The following is a 21,672-nucleotide window of genomic DNA, read 5'->3' as shown; positions in this document are numbered from 1 at the left end:
TGGCTGGAAATCTCAGCAAGGAAACTAGAGAGAGCGCTCAACTCGCTACTTGCTCCAAATAATCAAATGTTTGAAACCAGGCAGAAACGTCTCAACCTATACTCATGGACACCAGCCACACACGCATCTACATCTATGGATAATGGCATCCAACATGTCCCAGCCTCTAAGAACCATCATGGCACACTTCCAGTCCATTTATAGGATACTTCTGCATTTCAATGCAACATCTAGGACTGTGCCAATAACATGATTGTGATGTTGCAGCAAGGACATTTTGCGTTCAGAGACATATACACAACCATGGACCGGATCAGGCTTCGATTCTTTATTTGATATCATAGAGCTTACTCATTCACCTGAGATAACAAGGTGTAGAGCTGGATGAACACAGCAGGCCAAGCAGCATCAGAGGAGCACAAAGGCTGACGTTTCGGGCCTAGACCCTTCTACAGAAATGAAGAATTTTTGAAAAAGGGTCTAGGCCCAAAACATCAGCCTTTGTGGTCCTCTGATGCTGCTTGGCCTGCTGTGTTCATCCAGCTCTACACCTTGTTATTCAGATTCTCCAGCATCTGCAGTCCCTACTGTCTCTTACTCATTCACCGACCTGATTGCTCACAGCATCCATTTCTTGACTTGCTTTGCTTTTTGGTCTTTTGCACCTTCAGCCAGAGTTACCAGGCTTTTGTTTACTTTTGTCTTGCCATGTCATTTAGTGCAGACACAAAGCCAAGAAGTTGTTATTGTTGTCATCAGATCTCAGACAAGTCAATGTAATAGCCTTCTTTCAGGGGTTTCTTGGACAGGACATCAAGGGCAGCCTTGGCTGGTCAGAGTCAGGATTCTCCCCTTGTAAATGGTAATGAGCTGAAAACCACCCATTTTCAGTCTTTCTGCCCTAGTGTGGACTCTTTTCCTCCTGGAATGAGAGAATGCTCGGTATTACAAGAGATGAAAGTAGCTTTTACTTTTGAGGCAGACTGCGAGAATGAGCAGATGCATGATGGATGCCATTTAGTTGGCGGAAATATTTTAATACGGGACATTAAATGCCAAAATTAAGTCAGGTTACGCCTTTATAAATTTCTGATTATGCCTCAATTGCATAATTTGTACAACTCTTTATGGCATATTTCAGGAAATATAAAAACTTTTGGAGTGGTGATAGAGAGGTCTTTAATGAACTGAGATGTACATACACAGAGAAGTTAGAGAAGTTGGTATCATTCTGCTTAGAGCAGATAAGGATAAGGGCAATCTTATAGAAATCTTCAGAATTATGAGAGATCTTGTTAGAGGAAGTAAGGAGAAGACATTTCCTCTGGCAAGTGTGTTCGGAATAAAATTCATGGATTTAAAATAGTTGGCAAGATGCTAGAGAGGAAATGAAGGGAGTCATTCCCACGAAGAAGCTTGTTATAATTTATAACACATTACCTGAGGGTGTAATGAAATCAAATTCTACTGGAAATTCCAAAAAGTAATTAGACACTCAGTCAAAGAGAACTAATTTGTAGAGAAAAAAAGACTAATTTGCAAGGTTATGCACAAAAAGTTTGTGGGATTAAACTGAAATTAAATTCTCTCATCTAAATTAGCATACACATAATGAGCTGAATAACTTGCTGTGCTGCAAGGTTCTAACCAGGCTTTGGAATCTGTTGAACCCATTTCCAGAAGCTGTTGCTAAATTTTACCAATTTAGTTTGGCTGAATTGGAACTCTGCGTAGAGTGATAGCCACAAACAATCGTCAAGGTTGCAGATTTTTAATTACTGCATAATTAAGGGATGAATATAATCCCTAATTATTGCCAATCAAACGTTGCCTGGATTTACTAAGTAGCCAATCTAAAGCTATTTCCATTGCTTTGGTAAAATTGTCACAGGGAAAATGACAACCTCTGATACATGATAGATAGATTAAGTACACTATTACTGCTGTTTTGGCATTTAAGTAAGAAATGCTTGTACTCATACAGTGCCGACATTGCCTCAGGCCATCAAAGTGTTTTTCAGCAAAAACTACTTTTGAAAAGTGATTAGTGCTGGAATGTGGAATATTAAATAGGGTTGTAAGTATGTGTTGCACAATTTTAGTGCAATGTAACATCCCTAGAATGGAACTGCAACATAGTAGAAACAAGATGAGGAATGTTTTATGGCTGCATTAAATGATTCTGACAATAAGCTAATTCCAAAAAGGAGTGAGCATTGAATGCAGGAAATAGCATATGAAGCAATTCTTTGTAAAATAAAATCACGTGCCAGTTAGGTGGATTGGCCATGCTAAATTGCCCATAGTGTCCAGGGATGTGTAACTTAGGTAGATTAGACATGGGGAATGCAGGGTTTTAGGGATAGGGTAGGGGGATAGGATGTTCTTCAGAAGGGCTATGTGGACCAAACGGCCTGTTTATGTGTCTTGAGTCTGTTGGGCCAAATGGCCTGTTTCCACACTGTAGGGATCCTATGATTTTACCATTCTGAGGAAGGGTCACCAGACCCAAAACATTAATTCTGATTTCAGCCAGACCTGCTGTGCTTTTCTAGAAATTTCTGTTTTTGCGTTTCTGGCATGTTTGCTTCCTGTCCTGATGCTCACACAGTCTGAGTCAACCTGGATTTTCACAGCATTCCTACTTTACCTTGTGCACATTATCCCCTCAGCTAGAGATAACAGGCTGACAGTACTGCTATATTTCCATGTTGTTTGTTGCAGGCATAAATTCTGGAAGCTTATCTTTGTTGTCAGCAGTCTTCGGTCAAATCAAGACAAGAGGGCAACCTCTGATCCTCGTTCAGGGCTTCAACACAGCCAATCAAGGTTGGGATTCTCTCCACAAAAAATGTGACGAGCCAAATGTCAGGTAGCCTATTATGTGTCTTGAGTCTGTTGGGCCAAATGGCCTGTTTCCACACTGTAGGGATCCTATGATTCTAAAATCAAAATGTAAGGCTCAATTTCAAATCAATACATTAAAAATCATCAAGCAAAACGTCAAAGAATTAAGTGCAAGAACACTTTTAGCAATTTATTCCTTACAAATAGGTAACTCAAGAGTTAATTCATCTGCCTTCGACATTGGATAATTTCTCAATTTTCCTGTTCTTAATGTTGAGAATCCCCCACAGATAAAGTTGGGTAATTATACATTGTTGTGGTTTAGTAAGGAGGAAATGTCTTTTTTTATGGTGGTTAGTCGGATTGCTTAACTGTGCATATTAAGACATAAACTTTATTAAATTGATTAATGCGCACATTTCAAAAAAAGACTGTTGGCAGAATCTTATAGAGGCCTAAATGGCATGGGCTGTGGTGAGATTTATATCAGCATCAGATGAGATGTGCAAGGCTTATCTCGTCATCAGGAGCAAGTCTTTGCACCTTTTATGCGTTTGCTGAGTGGTAAACCACATTTCTCTCTAGGCAGCTGCGAGTTGCCAACTAACGGGAATTACGACTTGTTAACCGTCTTTTAGCACAATTCATATATTAAATAGTCAGATTTCTATCCTTCTAAATGTGTTGAACAAGCTACATATTGAAAACTCTTGACATGAAAATCTGTAAGTCTACCTGGTGACTTCAGCTCTTTGCTTACTCCAAAGGAACTGGAGGCTGGACACTTTGAATCCTGAGATATGCAGCAGCTCATGGACTGGACCAAGCTGCCTCTTTTACCGTTCTGAGGAAGGGTCACCAGACCCAAAACATTAATTCTGATTTCACAGATACAGCCAGACCTGCTGTGCTTTTCTAGAAATTTCTGTTTTTGCGTTTCTGGCATGTTTGCTTCCTGTCCTGATGCTCACACAGTCTGAGTCAACCTGGATTTTCACAGCATTCCTACTTTACCTTGTGCACATTATCCCCTCAGCTAGAGATAACAGGCTGACAGTACTGCTATATTTCCATGTTGTTTGTTGCAGGCATAAATTCTGGAAGCTTATCTTTGTTGTCAGCAGTCCTCAGTCAAATCAAGACAAGAGGGCAACCTCTGATCCTCGTTCAGGGCTTCAACACAGCCAATCAAGGTTGGGATTCTCTCCACGAAAAATGTGATGAGCCAAATATCAGGTAGCCTATTATGTGTCTTGAGTCTTTCCACCCTATCGTGGGCTTTAATCCCCTCCTGGAGTGAGTGAGAGAGACAGGTATTACAGGAGATGAAAGTGGGTGGCACACCGTGACCGATGGGGAGGTGCTTGGACAGCGTGAGTAGGCAGCACAGAGGGCATGCAGACTTAATAGTGTTGGGATCTACAGTGGATGACAGCAGCTGAAGGTGTTGCAGGCATTAATGAGTGTGGTAGACCATGGGCCTTGGTGGACGGTTTGTTCAGGAGTAGAGACAGAGTGAGTGTGAAATATTGCAGGGAAAAGTGTAGCATTTACACTGGCAGACTGGAGAAGGTCATTGACATTCTTCCTACATTGCTATGCATTTGTCCAACTGGCTTAGACTGCATTGTACTGGATGTCAACATTGGACCACATTGGCAGGGTCTGCAGTTGCTGGTCCTAAAGGAAGAGGATTCCCTGCATTTTCACTGTCCCAACCAGCGGCACTTCCAGGTCTTTGCCTACAAAACAGGGTGTCTAAATTCTTTTGTCTGCCATGTCCAGGGCAAATATCAGGAATCATGCAGGGCAGCTCTAGACTGACGGTGCTTGTCCAGGTGCACAATGGACTTTTTAAAGTGGTGCCATCATCAGGGATGCCATCAATTCCTGCAGTGGCAAGTTGTTCTAGGAATAACGTGAGGTAAAATAGGAATTGAATCAGATTAGTGGGCCAGTAAAGCAGTGAGGTACGTCATGGAACATGGTGAGAAAACACTGTAGCTTCCAAAAATTTGACTCAAAGGGCACTTCAGCCCATAGTAATTGCAGCATGAACGTCTGGTTATTGAATGGAAATTTCACAGATCTAACATTTTGTACAGTTCTTTGCTAATTGTGCAGTTAACTCTGAAACAGAAAATGCTGGAAGTACTCAACATCAATGGAAGATATTGGTATATCAAACATTGGCCTTTGGTAGTGCAGAATTTGAATACTGTTGAAATAGCAGACAAACATTTTACCTTGGACTCATCAGGACAGTGTCAATTTCAAATGAAGTAACAATCTATCCTGCATGAAAAAAAAGTGCTGATTCGTTGGTAAGTCAGTTCTAACTATTTGAAGTATTGCCATAGAGAATGTATTAGGGATCAATTGTCCCTCACACTTGTTTAAATGAAACAAAGTGCATTGCCTGGACTTATTCCCCATAAATGGCATACTCCTGTGTATGAATAGCTTCTAGGAAGTGTAAGTGCATGACATTTCGAGTGCAACTGAAACAGTGGTTGTTTGTGTAAATATGGCATAAGAGCCTTGAAAGCTCCCAGAAGTGGTGATTATTTCTGTTTCTCTCACCATGTAATGTGCCCATACCTCACTTGCTTAAATAATAAAATGAGATAATTCACCCTCTTCCATGGTGTATATGACACCAAGAAATTTGCTTCCTGCAAATTTATAAATCTGAAGTATCAAATGGAAAAGTTCTGGTCATAGTTTTATTTTCTATGTTGTTTTCTCCCATTTATACCATTTTTCATTCATTACTTATCATAATTCTTTTCCATTACAAGTTGATGAGATTGCCATCCCTTCACATCAAAACCTGTCAGTTTTCTGAAAAGATTTCTCAGAATTAACACATTGAGAAATGTCAAAAGCATCCAATAGGCAACTTGAAAAGTGTACAGAAGGAAGCTTGTCATCCTTTGACAGAGCCTGGTTTTTGGCTGCCTTGGAATGATTGTGCTTTTGTAATAATTGCCCAATGACATACAGTGCTTCTGAATCATGTGCAGCTCTATGGTGAGATAGGACATGACTTTTCATTTTCAACCTAGTAGCTCCAGAATATAAAAAGAACATCAGGGACAGGGAAGCATTATTCAATCCAACATAATTTTAGTATTTTTGCCATTGTGCTGCAGTTCCTTTGTGAATTCTCAAAGTAAATCTTTATCTTTTTGAACCTGTCTCAAAGCTTTTATATTTGAAGTTGGACTCTATCTCATTGCATTGCCTTGTATTCTTTTTAATACATTTATTTGTTTTATTCTCAATTAAGTAATTATAAATAAATGCAAAGATTTTCCATGGTGAAGGTACCTTAATAAGTGATGAAACAGACTGCTCTTGAACAAGTGGTCATGTCCAGTTAAATATTTACAGTCATTCAGATTCATTTTAATTTTGCTTACAATTACTAAAAGCATGAACAATGCTTTATATGTTATAATCTTTGTTTTTTATACAGGTTATGTGATAATTGTTAATAAATTCCTTGTTTAGTGATCTGATGGTAGTATAACCTCCCACATTACAGGGGCAGTACTGTTGTATGCAGAAATTGAACCATGCATAATTTTCCAATTCACTTTCACAGGCCAATACATTACACCATGGCAGAAATTTGACATTCCATTTCTACATTCGATAAGCGTTTTGTGGAAACGTGATCAGTGCCACACCAAGTATGCTGGTGAAACCCAAGGACAAATTTCCATTGATCCTTGAGCTTCTTATCCCTCGATGTTCTCTTGTCATTGAATGATGAGTCTAATAATCTCAGATCAAAATTTATCTCAAAGAGCGTTATTTTTAGACAGATTAAAAGTGCAATGAGGTAATTGGTGCCATACACAGGTGTTGTTTGTTAGGACAGAATTAAATATGATGAGGTAATTGTCAGCATGTGCGGGTATCGTTTGTTTGTGATCATTCAAACTATCATCCTTTTAAATTGTACAGTAATGCCAATATTCCTTTTCGGTCTCAGTAGACATAAATAAGAAATCACTGAAAAATGAAAAATAGTGTAACACATGCTGTAGAAGTTTCATTTAAAAAATTCCCTTTGTGATTGAAACAAAAATAAAGGTACAAGCAGTAAAAAATGTGCTTTGTATGAATTAAAAGTAGAAAGTGTGAGCCCAATAATACATATTTATGTCTGGATGTTTAAATGACTGGGTCCTATTGCTCCACAGAATTGTGTGTTTCTTATATTAATTTGTTATCTCATTAATTGTTTTCACATACTGAACTTTTCAGTTGAAATTGCACTCCACCAACATCTAGATGACCAAAACTGATTACAGCATCAGACATATTGTCTCCAGGACCCTGTGTGAATAACAATAGCCACAAATGGTTTGATAGCTTTTATCAAGATTGAATAATGAGCAATCTTGAGTTAATTGCCTCTACATTAATAATTCATCACTTGAGCTTTATGACAATGGCTGAGAGGTCAGGCAGACATACCCAATCCACTCTTTTTTTTGGAATTATACAGCTAACACGGAGAGAGGTCATATGATACAACTGATAATATGATTGGATTTGAATTTGAACAGTGATACAAGCTGCTGTGATCTCTCTCTCTCTCCCCAACCCCTCCCCCCCCACTCCCTCTGTCTCTCCCCAATTTTAACAGCTCAGCTTTGAGCCCTGTTTGAACTGTGTCTACATCCCTGCAAGCAGATAAAGTTCCACAGGTAAAGGATTTCATTTTCGACAACAATTTTCCTGAAGAAAAAGGGACAGTCCAGTACATATTAGAACATCATCACTAAGGGAGAAAGGCAGTGTCATGGTAGTAATATAGGTTTGAATAACACTGTTGCAGATAGTGAACTTTGAATTCAATAAAAATTGAAGTTAAAAGCTAACCTATGTTGATCATCATAAACACAAAATCTGGTTTATTAATGTAGTTTAGAGAAAGTAATCTACCAGATATTTTTGATCTACACTACATGATTCCAGACCTACAGCAATTTGGTTGACTCATAATAGCTCCCTGAAATGTCCCTAACAAGCCACTCAGATTGAGAGGCAATTAGGAATAGTCAGTAAATACTGGTCCAGCTAGTAACACCAATATCCAATCAATGAATATTAAAAAGAAAATGAGAAAGAAAAGCCTGTGAGTTCTGCAGCCAGATCAGACTGCCAGCCATAAACTGTGAACTGTTTATTTTCTTCTTGACTTAACATTTGGCCAAGTATGCTGATGTCTACTTTTAATCTGCAGTTGTGTGTGTGGATTTTCTTTTGCATGTTTGAGGTCTGTATTAACCATTTAATGTTTTTTTTCCAGGTTGGCTTCAGAATGAAAACTTGACCCCTCACTTAAAAATTGAAGAAACTCTGGTCAAATCTTCATAACTACAATGTAAACAGTTAAGTACAAGTGTGCAATTGGCAAATTTGTTTCCTTTGAAATTTAAATGCATCTATTAAATTCAAATGAGAAGGAAAAGATCAGAAGCCATTCCATCCCTCCTTTTCTGGTAATAACACCAATACACTTAACAATGTGGAAATAAATGTGGGACAGTGTAACTCAAATACTGTTGTTAAGCACTGATGGAAAATAATTAGGTACTGCAGTCAAATAAGCAGAAAATGCCCCTTGCAACTTAAATAGGTATTAAGTGTCAGTCTTGACTCAGTGGTGTCACTCTGATCTCTAGGTTAGAAATTTAAGTCGTTCTCCAGAGAAATAATACACAATCTAAATTGACTATTTAGTACCAAGGTAGCCTGACCTTTGGAGATTTCATCGGTTGGGTGAGTTGTTAAACTCATCTGCCCATTCATTTGGATATAAAATATCTCATGGCAGTCCTGCACAGAAGAGAAAATGAGTTCTGTTTTCCTCACTAATATTCACCCCTGAATGGAAACAGCAAAATTAATGGATCCTGCTAACATGCTAGTTGTCCTACTGAAGAGTTGAGTTCCCAAATTAACTGTGCCTATTGTCAAGGTGTTCTAGCACAACGATAACACGTGCATTTACTCATGCATTTACCCAACAATGTTGAAAATTACCAAGGTATCTCGTGCCCACAAAAGGCAAAATAAATCCAGTGGAACCAATTAACACCTGATCAATTTACAGCACAAAGAACGGTATGCAGCAACAGTTTCCTGACCAATGCTCAGTTTGATTTCTGCCTAAGCCAGTTATCCAGACCTCATTACAAAAGTAGACCATGCATGGACAAAAATGTCGAATTATAAAGATGAGGTAAGAGTAATTGCTCTTAACACCAAGGTATTTGAACAATTATGGCATCAAGAACCCCTAGAAAAACCACAAGGTTGGACCATTGGTCCGCTCATCTCCAACTGCGCTATCAATAACCTTTGCACCATTATAATGTCAGTAGTGGTACTTTAGTTAATACTTTCACAGAATTCCATACCATTTTTAATTCCTCAGATACTAAAGCAGTCCATGCCCACATAAAGCTAGAACTGGATAACATTCAGGCTTAGGCTGATATGTGACCAGTGACAATTGTGGCACGCAACTGCCGGAAAATGATCATCTCCAACAAGAGACTATCCAATCATCTTCCCTTGATATTCAATACCAATGCCATTGCTGAATTCCCCAATATCTACGTCCTGGGCATTACCAATGTCCGTAAGGTTAACTTGACCAGCTATTTAAATGTTATGGCTGCAAGAGCAGGTCCAAGGCTGAGATTGTTGCAGCAAGTAACTCACTTCCTAACTCCCCAAAACATGTTGTCTAGCCACATAGCACAAATCAGGAATATGAGAGAATACTTTCCACTTACCTGAAAGAGTACAGCTCCTACCATACCATCAAAGCAGTTTACAACCACCACCATAAATATTCACTTCCTCTGTCAACAGTGCACATTAGCAGAGATTTGTACCATCTACAAATGAGCTACAGCAAGTTACCAAGTCTTTTTTAATAGCACCTTCCAAACCTGTGACCTCTTACATTTAGATGGACAAGGAACAAACACGTGAGAACGTGCCAAACTGCAAAATTTCTTCCGAAGGAATATATATAGGTGTAAATTTTGATGCAGTTGATTTTGAGAATGCTGCTGAGGATATGGTATGTTATTTGTATGAATAATTAAATTAGACACAAGCAAATAAAATAAATAAAATCAAAGTAAATTGTGTCTTTTTTTTCTCAAATTATGTTTTTGTGGATAAAATTTTGAGTGACTTTAAATGCTTGTGTTTCATATTTGTGGAAAGATGATTGTTAATTATTATAATTGTGTGAAAGAAGTTAATCAAGTGTATTATTGAATTAAAGCTAATGGAAATAAGATATATTTTAAATAAATTACTGCATAGAAACATTACTGTGTTCTGATTTTCAGCTTTAATACTTACCTCATTTTGTACACATGCCCTTAGGGTGAACATCTCAGCATATTACTTCATTAGTACATTTTCTTTATCTTAAGTTTTAGATCTTGTTTTAATTCGTTCCTTCTGATGAGTAGCTCAACTTATATCATTGACAAAACAAGAAATAGGACTAAGCAAATTAAAATTCAAATTAAAATGAAAGATCTGTGGATACTGTAAATCAGGAACAAAAACAAAGTTGCTTGAAAAGCTCAGCAGGTCTGGCAATTAAAAATTAAAATTAAACAGTTGAAATTAACAAAAATTAAAATTAATTGCTAATAAAATCTATACCCTAATTGAATGGATATTTACAAGATTGAAATCCTTTTGTTAGTTTTCCAGTTGCAAATATTAACAACGTTCTTCATTCTCTCAGCCAAAGAAGTAAACAATTTTCTTCAATTAGTATGCGCAGAATTTATAATAAAATTTACAATTTATTGTTTTTGCGATATTATTACTAAGTTTCTGACTTACAAAAGGCAGTTTTTGCAATTATTTTATGCTAATTAGAAAGCTTAGATCTCTTTGTATGGTTGCACCCTTGCCAAAGTTGCACTTCTTCATAATTTCTGCTTTACTTTGCTACAAATGCTGCCACGCCTGCTGAGAGTCTTAGCAGTTTTTTTTTATTTCTGATTTCCAGTATCAGAGTTTTTTTTTAAAATGTCTTCATACCTTTTGACAATAACAATCTGATTCTGACTTTACTAACTTTCCTGGTGCAATTTTTCAGCAAAGTCACAGAAAGGTATTCAGTCGAAAGATGCTTTGTTATCAACCAGAACAATTGGTGAGTGCCCTCAATGCCCTTGCTATTTATTCAGTCAAGAGAGGATGGTATGACTGTATCAAAATGAGGTTGAATTGTAACACGTTATTCAGTATCTTATTATATAGTGCACTATGTTTTGCTTGATTAATTGTACAAGATCCTTTAAGTTATTATTTGTGCTGTCAGGAGTGAGGCAGAAGCAGTATGAAATGATCTGCTGACATTTAGAGCAAAAAAATTCAAAACCATAACGGTTGATTTTTTAAAATTCACTCATGGGATGTGGGCATCACTGGGTGGACCAGTATTTATTGCCCATCCGTAGTTGCCTTTGAGAAGGTGGTGGCACTGACCTCTTATACCGACACCAAATGGCCTGCAGGAGTTCAGCTGTTAGGGGAAGAGTTTCAGGGTTCTGACCCAGTGACACCGAACAAATGCCAATACCTTTCCAACTTGCATGTGCTGATATTCCCATGTATCTGCTGCCATTGTCCTTACAGATGGTATTGGTTCTGGGTTTGGAAGGTGTTGTCTCAGGAGCCTTGGTGAATTTCAGCAGTATATCTTGGAGATGGGTGCACATTGCAGCTACTCAGTATCAGTGATTGAGAAAATAAACATTTGTGGATGCCGTGCCCACCAAGTGGGCTGTTTTAGCACAAATACCATCAAGCTTCTTGAGCATTAATCGAGCTACACTCAAGCATCACACTCACTCACATATACCTTGAAGGTTACAAAGTTTTCAGTCAGGAGATGAGTTACTCACTACAGGATTCCTTGACTCTGATCAGCTTTTATAGCCACAATATTCACATAGCTAGCCCAGCTCACTTTCTGATCAATGGTAACCACCATAATGTTGATAGTAGTGGATTCAGAGATAGTAGTGTCGAGTGAAGGCGTGTAGGAACCTCTTCAGAACAAATGACAGCTTGGACCGTTGCTGTTGATTAAAACATTGAGCTCTGGTTGGAGTTCCTGTAATCCATAATCCCATGAGCTCTGCAGCAGATATATTTCCAGATTTAGAAACCCCTTTATTTTATTGCTGCCAACTCCACTACCTGCTCTTTATTTCTGCTAGATATTTCACTAGGTGATACAACATGTATCTATATATTTTGCTGCCATTTCTCATCTGGGAATATCCTTCTTGAAGAGGTTCTGTTCTTCTTGGTACCAGGACTTCCATTTGTCTTTATTACCTTCATTGTTTCCTTTTTCCCTTCTCACATGCAAACTAGTATCCCCCAAAATGTTCTTTCACAGTCACTATTTCTCATCAAGTATCTCAAGCTTCAACTGAAATCCTACCTCGTATGTTTCAGGTTTGCTCATGGCTGTTGATGTCTGCAGTGATATTTTATATTCGTCAAACCACTGCTCTTGATACACCCTAATATTCTTGCACAATGTCACATGTTACTCCATGTATATATGATGACTCTGTTTGCAGCATTGACTCATTCTGTCTCAATGCTGTGATAGAGTTATAGAGTGTACTACACAGAAACAGGCCCTTCAGTCCAACTCATCCATGCAAACCAGATTCCTAAATTAATTTAGCCCTATTTGCTAGCATTTGGCCCATATCCATCTAAACCCTTCCTATTCATGTATCCATCCAGATGCTTTTTAAATGTTGTAATTTTACTAGCCTCCACCACTTCCTCTGGCTGTTCGTTCCATACACACGCCACCATCTGGCATGAAAATGTTTCCCCTTACGACCCTTTTAAATCTTTCTTTAAGCTTTAAAACTATGGGGAAAAGCCTTGACTATTCATCGTGTCCATGCCCTCATGACTTCACAAATTTCTGTAAGGTCACCCCTCATCCTCCAACACTCCAGAGAAAATATCCCTAGCCTATCTATCCTTCACTTATAGTTCAAATCCTCCAACCCTGGCAACATGCTTGTAAATCTTTTCTGATCCCTTTCAAGTTTAACAACATCTTTCCAATAGCAAGAAGGTAGAATTGAAGTCAATATTCCAAATGTGATCTAATCAATGTCCTGTACAGCTGCAACATGATCTCCTAATTTATATGCTCAATGCACTGACCAATAAATGCAAGCAGACCTAATGCCGCCTTCCTGTCCTGGACCACAATTTCATTTCATCCTTTACATCACCTAACAAGTTAACAAAAACATATTTTCTTCCATTCAGGTGGCAAAGTTTTCAAGCTTCATCAGCTCTTATATGCCAATATCCTCCAGATCCTTCTTCCCATTCACTTTCCTCTGATTCTTTCCATTCTCCCAAACCCACATTTTGAAATCTTTTCACTACTCTAACTCCAATGGATCAATGCTCACCAACGGTTCCACTTCATCCTCTACGCACCTCATTGTGTAGAGATCACATCATTTATTTTTCTTTACTTTGGATAGTGTAACAAAATGGCAAAATTATATTGCTGCAAGCCAAGAACTATGGCAGGAGTTGTTACAAATTGAAACCTAAGTTACTGGAAATCATTGTTAGTTGTGTTTATATAGTTATTTTGTCAAGCAGTGAGGGAAGATGTTTGGGACTCAACAGCACCATAGATAGGTGCTCAGAGCACCCAACAGTCAGAAAACCTCATCTCCACCAATCCCAAGGCCTAAGAAATTAAAAACACTCCTGCATTATCTCTTCACCTTCTGTCTCCACTATTCTCCTACTTCTTTATTCCCTGATGCAAGGCACTTGATAGATTACTATCCTTAAGTTCCTACTTTTCTAATATCTTTCTTCACTCTATAAATGCTACTTACAGACGCTGATCTGTCTTTCTACCTATGTCATTAGCACTGATATGGACCTTGAACTCTAAGTGACAACCTGAAAATGCTCAACCTTAAAATGCTGTTCTGGGAGATCAGTGACCCAGAGTGTGCCAAAATAACATCCTGCAGTTACATCTGTGCCTGTTAAAAATATTGCTCTGTTCCCCTAATTATTCAAACCCATGTCATTATTCCCTTTCAAACACTCACCCTCCTTTCTTGTAGAGCCAAGCTACAATGAATAATACCACAGTTCTTGTTTGGTAGCATTCTGAGTGCTAAGGCTTTGGGTGCAAGATACAAAAATTGAGGAAGTGCTGCTTTGTTGGAAATGCTACTGCCAAGTGAGACATGTTTACCACAAAGTGCAGTGATCCCTTCCAGTGTCCTCACCAACAACAGCAACGCAAAGCAGATTATTTATAATTTTTTTTATTGTTGTCTATGAGACCTTGCTGTGCACCAGACTGGTGGTTAAATTCCTACTTTGCAACAGTAATTGCACTTAAAATGTATTACATTGGCTGCAAACTGCTTTAGAATGTCCTGAGGTTGCGAGAAAGAAGACATAAATCTTTCTTTAAAACAGCTGGAGGGTGGTGTACATTCGAACATTCTTGGAGCTCTCTACTGAGCAAAGATATGGCAATTGAGCCATGGAGGATCCATGTAATGTAACCAGGGTACTGCCTGACCAGAACCATTCAGAGACCAGCAGCTGCAATGTAAATCCATTATAAAATTTTGCATTTACATCGCACATTGGACTTGCTCAAGTCAACTATATTTGAGAATTACAAAATAACTTACCCTTTGTACATATTAATGTCATTACCACAAATGGAAGCTTCTAAATCTCATTTTCAAATTTCAATACCTTTTCTGCAAATCACTAATATTCTTCTGAAACAATTAAGTTCAAACCTGAAGTAACGTGTGAAGTACTGGAGGTATAGCAAATGTTGAAATAGCCTCACCCTGATGTGGAATCAGAAACTGTCACTGAATCTTTTGGAAAGATGATCGTATGATTCTCGTTTTACTGCAGGTAATAATAGGTTGCATTTGATCTGGACAAGTCGCATGACAGAGTCAGGTGATTTGCACTGTGAATGACTCACTTTTTGAAGAAACTAGGGCAGTGTAATGGAGAGGATGTATTGCACAAGCTGCAGCCAAACCCTCCTCTCAATCAATCAAAGTTGCACTACACCCCATTACATTCTTGTGTTTTTAATAGAAACATATCACATGCAGACTAGAAGGCACTATGTGTTCTTTTCCAAACTTATGAATTGCTTTGCATTTATTAAATTACATAGGACTGTGGAGCATAGAGAAAAACAGCATGGATTTTTATTCAGTGTTCAATTATAATATTACTGTACGATTAACCTCCATGCAAAAAATGTAATGCATTTGCATTAAATTTATGCCCAACTTTTTTTTTATGTGTAGCATAGCCTGCAATAGCTTTATATCATGCTACTTGACATCACTGGAGTTTGATAGTAATTTTATAAGGGTTTTTTTCCCAAATAAAGTACTGAGACCAGAATTAACCAAACTGCTATCAGTCTCAATTCAACTAAAACCTTTCAGACCACTGAACTTCCTAGCATTTTCAAAAGGGCTAAGCAACTCAAATGACTCAACTCAAATGAGTATGCCCCTGTTTTCTTTAACATGGAATTTCAAACTCAGATGGCCCAAAGATCATGAAACAGGGATTTTTTAAAAATTGTTTTACTATTTTTTGTTAATTGGTGAACAGCTGTGGCTTGGATTCTTGACAGGGGCAGTATCATATGAATCCAATGCCCAATAGCTTTAGCAGGAAGGTTACTGCAGAACTTTTCACGTACTCTGCCACTGTTTCCATGAACATGGATCACTTTACCGCAAATTACACAAGCCTTATTTGGTTTACCACTAGGAGTCACAGTGTTGTTCTTTGCTTTGTAGGCATAAACACATTTCTTACCCAGGTAAAATTCTGTTTCATTGTGGCAATAAACACCCTTAATTTTCAGTAGGGCAGAGTCTGCTGTTTCTGATTTCAAAGGCCTCATTTATAGCCTGTAAACATGACTTTGCACCACAGTCTTCTGTGCATTATGAGCACAATTCCTCACATTCAGAGGGATTCTTCATTCCACTGGCTTCAGATTATGACAGACATAAAGTGAAATTAAGATGAAACGTAAAATTGAATTACACCTATGGTTTACATCTGGACCAAGGATGGAATGATTATCAATAACATAATATGTTATTGTGCATGTGTAGACACAGCAGTGACATCATCTAGCCATAACAGTATTGGCGTAGGAAGTGTCTGCATATGTGCAGTGACATCCCTATCAGCGTACATGATGAAGAATTGGGGACAGAGTGGAGTGGAGTACAGGCAAGGGGTTTAGGGCTGAGTGTCTGGAGGGGAGGATGCCTGTAATGAGGGAGGAAGAGAGGGAGAGTGCTACTCCAGAATTGAGAGGCCTCTTCTGTCACTTGATGTTAATTTTATTTCTGCTTAATACCACCTAGAGGTAATATACATAGCAAACACAGCTGACTGGCTATCCTTCTACAGAAGAGACTTTCTTCTCCCAAAGCCACCCTTTCTTCCAGAGATGTTCTGTTTCATTGCTCTAATTGGCACCGTCTCTCGTCATCACCATCTGCTGACAGAGGTTCCATTACTCACATCCTTTCTGGAAGGCTGCATCCTGACAATTGCACACAACACACTCTATTTGTTAAGCAATTGAGTGATTAGCATGTTTAGTTAGACAATTTTTGCGAGAAGGTATGGATCCATATTTGTGGTGTCATTGTGTTCTTGATACACCAGTCTAAGCAAATGCTGAGGATTGGGGTAATATCCAGCATTTGCTCAACAGGATCCTCTCTTCTTATCAGCACTTGAATCTTCCAAGAGATGCAGTCTCTGTGCAGATCCACCAACTTTGGGCTCTATGTCAGTCAAGTCCACAGAAGTCGTATGAAAGGTGGCCCTTGTTGCTTTAGCTTCTGCCTCCCAACAGGTCACCATTACACTATTTACCCACCCCCACACTGGATTCATGCTCCACATTTAAAACATGCCTGTCATTGCAGAATTCCTTGTGGCTATCTGACTCTACTTCATTCAAGTCACTATGTAACACCAAATCAGGCTCACAATGCCACATGCCTTTATATCATAATGGGCAGCACAGTGGCTCAGTGGTTAGCACTGCTGCCTCACAGCGTCAGAGGCCTGGGTTCAATTCCACCCGTGGGTGACTGTGTGGAGTTTGCACATTCTCTCCGTGTCTGCATGGGTTTCCTTCGCGTCCTCTGGTTTCCTCCCACAGTCCAAAGATGTGCAGGCTAGGTGGTTTGGCCACACTAAATTGTCCATCATGTCCAGGGATGTTTAGGTTAGGTGGGTTTGACATGGGAAATGTAGGGGTGGAGGAGTGGGTCTGGGTGGGATGCTCTTCGGAGGGGTGGTGTGGGCTTGTTGGGCCGAATGGCCTGTATCCACACTATAGGGATTCAATGATTCACAGACTCTGGCCTTAAGCAACTCTCTGTGAACCATTTTCTAAGGCTGTCCTCCAGCGATTAGTTCAAGAACACAGCTGTGGTCACCTGTGTGCAGCTGCTTGACACTTCTGTGGGTTTCAGGGTCCCACATACCTTAAATCTTACTCTGACTCTGATATTCCAATTTCATAGATCAGACTTGCCAGCCTTACAATCATTGAAGGGTTTTCTTCTCAGTGCTTCTTTCACAGTGGTCTGGGTTGCCATCTCAAATGCTCAACTCAGCCTTGTGTAATGCTCAGCTATCCACTCATTGACCTGGCCATTTCCATCAGAAAGTGTGATGTATTCGAACAGATGGACCACTGGGATGATAGCATCTCATCCAAAGAAGCAATGTTGTGGAGAAGAGCCTGTGGATGAGCCTAGTAGGCTACAACAAATATAAACCAGCTCCGGAAGGTATAGAACTCCTTTAGTTTATTCTTGGGAAGAAATGCGTGCAGATGGTGACACAGGGCACTGTTTAATTGCTTGCTTTCTCCATTGCCCTCAAGAAAGTAGGAGGTGGAATGACTCTTGCCAATGGCGTCGACCTTATAAAGCTCCTGTGGAATGTTACCTTTGAAGTTGTGTCCTGATCATTGTGAATCTAACATAGCTAATGGAAATAGACAAAGCAATGACGTATTAATAGTTTGACTATAATCGTGGCTTTTAAGTCATTAATGGGGATGGTCTGTGAAGATTTGGTAAAGACATCCATTTGCACAAGAACATTCTCAGTCCATTTGCTATTGAGTTCAAGGGCCATAAAATCTACTGCCAACATCTCTGCAAGTCACCTGACACCAGAAATCCTCTGCAGAGATGAAGTCACTTCTCTGTTTTGCCAAAGTATGCCTTTAACTATTTCAGCAGTAGCTATCAATATCAACAGTGATCCTGGTCTAGTTCACGGCTCTCTGGTCAGAGCAGTCATCTTTTCGATGATTTAGTAACCTGCTGGATTATGAACCTCCACAATGTTTAACACTGAAGCTTTCAAGTTGGCTGCGTTTCTTCACCTACTTACCCTCATGATGAACCAGCCAATAGAGGGTAACATCCTCTCTCCTGATTCACTTCCAGCAGTTTCTGTGCCTGTTTGGACTCTTCAGCTGATATTGAGTTTATGAATTTTGTGGCCTCCAGGAATGGTGCAGCTTGCTGCTGTCCACGTTGGTACTGCCTGAGGCCCTTCTGGGATGTAGCCCACCTCTAAGGTAGCATGTCAAGCTTCATACTGGAGTAAATGTCCACTTTCTACAGGTTCAGCTTGAGGCCCCGATGACATGAACAATAAGCACTCTTTTCTACCCTTGAACCCATGGGAACACTTCTGTTCAATGTCTCATTTAACAATGGATAGCTAGTTACAGCCATAGGCCAAATCAAGGCCACAGAAATGTTTAACACTTTTGGAAACTTACAAAATTTCCTCAGTCCTTTGGTAAAGCATAATTATCATCGTTAATTTGTTGAGTGCCCAATTCTCAACACAGATCCTCAGTCTTCCATCTTTCTTCTTCATGAAGTACAAGGCGGGGAGGTGTGTGGTCTTAACAATTTTTGAATGGCATTTCACATCAAAGACTTCTGCAGGTAATCATGACATGTCCCAGGGATGGGCTAGGATCTGACAGGAATTTTGGCTTTCATTTTTCTTCACAATTCTGCGGCATACCAAATCATAATACCCAATGTCATTATCATACTCACTGTGAGTCGTCCCAAACTTGATGAAAATACAAACAGTTTGTATCCTCTGGGCCTCCTTTTACTCGCTAAAGTCCACCATTGAATCGAGATTAGAGGCGTCTCTTCCAATGGGCCCACTGACAATGAATGTGGCAATTTTAAGAACACTTTGGGTGTTCTTGGTTGGAGGTAAATATCTTTGCCGTTGTCATAAAATTGGAAATTGCTGGCAAAGCTCAACAAGTCTGGCAACATCTGTGAAGAGAAATCAGAGTTAAAGTTTTGGGTGCGGGAAGCCTTTCTCTTTGTCACTGAAAATGGCAACCTGCAATCTGATGGGTACGTGAGCCTTCAAGAACAGTGATGGCTTAGTTGGGTGTGACCACAGACTGATATCCTGCTGTTTCATCAGTTCTAGAGAACTGTATAGGCTGATTCACTTTGAGTGCTTAGAGCAAGGTCAAAAACTCCTGAGCCCCATCTGCCAAGCTTGTAATGTTGTGCTCTTAACAGCCACAATCCATGCTTTCCATGTTAGCATGTTCAGCTCTAACATTGCACAACATTTCTGTTCTGGCTCACTGATTGGGTCACAAAGTATTAGAAACCCCAAGCTATGGAAAGTATGTTTGTGGACAGATTGGGGAAGCTCTATGTAGCCATGACAGGAAGTGCCAACCTCTGCAAAGCAGAAACCTGGACAAAGGAAGAGATGTTGATCAGCTCACAAGCCCCTGTACGATGCTCACAGAAAGAATGATGAATAATAGTTGACATATCTGCTCCAGTGTCAACTAAGCACCAGTCTTCTGCCTTGCCAAATTTCATATTCACTGCTGGACAAGCCTGTACCACCCTACATCAGATCCTACTTCATTCTGGAGGAATCTCACACCTCACTTGGCTCTTAATGGAAGGCTCAACTTTTTTAAGGCCTGGTGAGAAGTGAAGGCTTTTGCACTGAATAAGGTCTTTGTACCTGACGACAGTGATGGCCACGATTGGTGATGGCTTCCTTTCTGAAGTGCCCAGTCCTATCGCCATTCCGATATCCCTTTTGAGTATAGAAAGCAGAATGTGACCTTTCACCTGATCCAGATGATGCAATCCTGTGCATCAAAGAAAGACAATCAAGTTTGTCACTATTAAGCCACCTTGACTCCACTTGGACGTTCCAATCGCTGTTTGCTTCCCCGAGACTCTCCTACAGTCGCCTATCCTTAGTTGATTTGAAGGAGGGATCCTAAAAGATGAACAAATTCACCAGGAAGAAGGAGACCAGGTAAAACCTGATAAAACCTCCACTCCAACAGTGTCTAACTACTGTGATTCCCCAAAAGACTTGACATTTTGTCAAAGATTTGTGGCAAACTTCTTTGAATATTTGTACCACTTCTTAGTATTTCCTGAGTGACATTCCCATGTTCCATTGTTAATGCTGTCAGCTCACTGATGTTGAGGCTTTTAGATGCCATAACCAGCAGTGTGTCCTCAGTCTTCAATTACTGGCTCAATTAATGTTTCTGGCCATCCCCGGAATCTGTCCAGCTTCTTACACATTGGAAGTAAAATATCCGAAAAGGAGTACTATTTCCTTCGTCCGTAGCATCAAGGGACCACGCATGGGGAGCCTGTGCCTAGGTTAGGCCTTAAAGTCTGCTTTCCTCCAGCAATGCCTCAGCTTCATCTGCCGTGACTTGATGCCCATGCTGTGGAGTCCTACTACTCGTGTCAGAAATGTGAAACTTTGATCACATGGGCAGCCCAAAGATCATAAAGTCGGAATTCTCTATTCCACCATATCAGGTCATACAATCGTGAAAGGAAAGTAAAACGAATCAAGGAAGACACAGTATTTGCATTGAATTACACCAGTGCTTTGCTTCTGTTTGAGAAAATCTTTTGATCTTCAGATCCTTGTACTCAATAGCCTGCTTCCCCAAAGTCTTCCTTTCAGCTGAAATGATCCTTTTGACTGCCTTCCTAATGCTTTCCCACATTATTCCTCAGTATAACTGTTCTAGCTGCCCTGACAGGGCCCCTCTTACTATCATGATCTGCTACCGGAGGTTCCATTAGGTTTACATGACATCAGAATATGAAAAGGAGTGACAGAGGAAAACTCTCCAAGGGTGTGACATCTTATGGCAGAGAATAGCATTCCTGTCGTTATTGCATGGATACAGAGTCATAAGAGACAGATGGTAGTGATGGAAGAATGCTTTTCAGAATGGAGGACTGTGACTAGTGGTATTCCACAGGGATTAGTGCTGGGACCTCTGCTGTTTGCGATCTACATAAATGGTTTGAAGGAAAACGTGGCTGGTCTAATTAGTAAGTTTGCAGACAATACAAAGATTAGTGGAGTTGCGGATAGTGAGGAAGATTGACAAAGAATACAGCAGGGTATAAATGAGTAGGAGGCATTGGCAGAAAAATGGCAGATGGAGTTTAATCAGACAAACGTGAGGTGATGGAAGGTCAAGTACAGCTAGAAATTATATAGTGAATGGCAGAAACCTTAGGGGTATCAATATGCAGAGGGATCTAGGTGTGCAGATCC

At 39.7% G+C, this 21,672-nt stretch overlaps 1 long non-coding RNA gene and 1 pseudogene across 2 annotated transcripts in view; one reads left to right on the top strand and one right to left on the bottom strand.

Annotated features, from left to right (window-relative positions):
- The window catches only part of LOC125458556 (uncharacterized), an 81,817-nt gene that overhangs the window by 39,290 nt on the left and 20,855 nt on the right, over positions 1–21,672 (top strand). For both annotated transcript variants that reach the window (XR_009446615.1, XR_007248846.2), the window contains 2 exons: positions 8,177–8,258; positions 11,012–11,068. This is a non-coding gene — a long non-coding RNA (uncharacterized LOC125458556). The remainder of the gene's footprint in view (positions 1–8,176; positions 8,259–11,011; positions 11,069–21,672) is intronic.
- Positions 15,536–15,951, bottom strand: LOC125458444 (large ribosomal subunit protein eL33-like; annotated as a pseudogene).

Source organism: Stegostoma tigrinum, chromosome 13 (assembly GCF_030684315.1).
Source record: "Stegostoma tigrinum isolate sSteTig4 chromosome 13, sSteTig4.hap1, whole genome shotgun sequence".
Classification (NCBI taxonomy): Eukaryota; Metazoa; Chordata; class Chondrichthyes; order Orectolobiformes; family Stegostomatidae; genus Stegostoma; species Stegostoma tigrinum.
Note: the sequence above shows the minus strand (reverse complement) of the source record. Positions and strands in the feature narration are given on the sequence as shown.